We start from the raw sequence: 2255 nt of genomic DNA on the forward strand, positions 1-2255 counted from the left end.
CCCCCACACAGAGCTCCAGAGGGAGGAGCCATTGTCCAGACTACAGGTGGGTCACGACGTGCCTGTGTAATCTGCCGCCTCTGCTCAGGCTCTGAGGAACTTCAACTCCCAGCAATCTCTGTCCGCATGGGGAACTACAGCCCAACTTATCTGCAAGGCACCCCATTTTCTCTGGACCCTCTTGGTGGTAGATGAGTGCATATAGGTGGGGCCAGGGGGTAGTACCAGTACGCTGGGCGTGGGGAAGTGTGGACAGATGAAACTTGGGGGGAAGTTCCACTGGCCACACTCACCCTATACTTAGGGTGGTAGCGTACCCTCTTGGTGGTAGATGAGTGCATATAGGTGAGGGTAGGTGGTATTACTAGTATGCTGGGCGTGGGGGAGTGAGGGCAGATGAAACTTGGGGGGAAGTTCCACTGGCCACACTCACCCCATACCCAGGGTGGTAGTGTCCCCTCTTGGTGGTAGATAAGTGCATATAGGTGAGGGCACGTGGTATTACCAGTTTCCTGACGTGGGGGAGTGAGGGCAGATGAAACTTGGGGGGAAGTTCCACTGGCCACACTCACCCCATACCCAGGGTGGTAGCGTCCCCTCTTGGTGGTAGATGAATGCATATAGGTGAGGGCAGGTGGTATTACTAGTTTCCTGGCGTGGGGGAGTGAGGGCAGATGATACTTGGGGGGAAGTTCCACTGGCCACACTCACCCTATACTTAGGGTGGTAGCGTACCCTCTTGGTGGTAGATGAGTGCATATAGGTGAGGGTAGGTGGTATTACTAGTATGCTGGGCGTGGGGGAGTGAGGGCAGATGAAACTTGGGGGGAAGTTCCACTGGCCACACTCACCCCATACCCAGGGTGGTAGTGTCCCCTCTTGGTGGTAGATACTTATCTACCACCAAGAGGGGACGCTACCACCCTGGTAGATAAGTGCATATAGGTGAGGGCAGGTGGTATTACTAGTATGCTGGGCGTGGGGGAGTGAGGGCAGATGAAACTTGGGGGGAAGTTCCACTGGCCACACTCACCCCATACCCAGGGTGGTAGTGTCCCCTCTTGGTGGTAGATAAGTGCATATAGGTGAGGGCAGGTGGTATTACCAGTTTCCTGACGTGGGGGAGTGAGGGCAGATGAAACTTGGGGGGAAGTTCCACTGGCCACACTCACCCCATACCCAGGGTGGTAGCGTCCCTTCTTGGTGGTAGATGAATGCATATAGGTGAGGGCAGGTGGTATTACCAGTTTCCTGGCGTGGGGGAGTGAGGGCAGATGAAACTTGGGGGGAAGTTCCACTGGCCACACTCACCCCATACCCAGGGTGGTAGTGTCCCCTCTTGGTGGTAGATAAGTGCATATAGGTGAGGGCAGGTGGTATTACCAGTTTCCTGACTTGGGGGAGTGAGGGCAGATGAAACTTGGGGGGAAGTTCCACTGGCCACACTCACCCCATACCCAGGGTGGTAGCGTCCCTTCTTGGTGGTAGATGAATGCATATAGGTGAGGGCAGGTGGTATTACCAGTTTCCTGGCGTGGGGGAGTGAGGGCAGATGAAACTTGGGGGGAAGTTCCACTGGCCACACTCACCCTATACTTAGGGTGGTAGCGTACCCTCTTGGTGGTAGATGAGTGCATATAGGTGAGGGCAGGTGGTATTACTAGTATGCTGGGCGTGGGGGAGCGAGGGCAGATGAAACTTGGGGGGAAGTTCCACTGGCCACACTCACCCCATACCCAGGGTGGTAGCGTCCCCTCTTGGCGGTAGGTACTTATCTACCACCAAGAGGGGACGCTACCACCCTGGTAGATAAGTGCATATAGGTGAGGGCAGGTGGTATTACCAGTTTCCTGACGTGGGGGAGTGAGGACAGATGAAACTTGGGGGGAAGTTCCACTGGCCACACTCACCCCATACCCAGGGTGGTAGTGTCCCCTCTTGGTGGTAGATAAGTGCATATAGGTGAGGGCAGGTGGTATTACCAGTTTCCTGACGTGGGGGAGTGAGGGCAGATGAAACTTGGGGGGAAGTTTCACTGGCCACACTCACCCCATACCCAGGGTGGTAGCGTCCCCTCTTGGTGGTAGATGAATGCATATAGGTGAGGGCAGGTGGTATTACCAGTTTCCTGGCGTGGGGGAGTGAGGGCAGATGAAACTTGGGGGGAAGTTCCACTGGCCACACTCACCCTATACCCAGGGTGGTAGCGTCCCCTCTTGGTGGTAGATGAATGCATATAGGTGAGGGCAGGTGGT

This window comes from Rana temporaria, chromosome 5 (assembly GCF_905171775.1).
Source record: "Rana temporaria chromosome 5, aRanTem1.1, whole genome shotgun sequence".
NCBI lineage: Eukaryota > Metazoa > Chordata > Amphibia > Anura > Ranidae > Rana > Rana temporaria.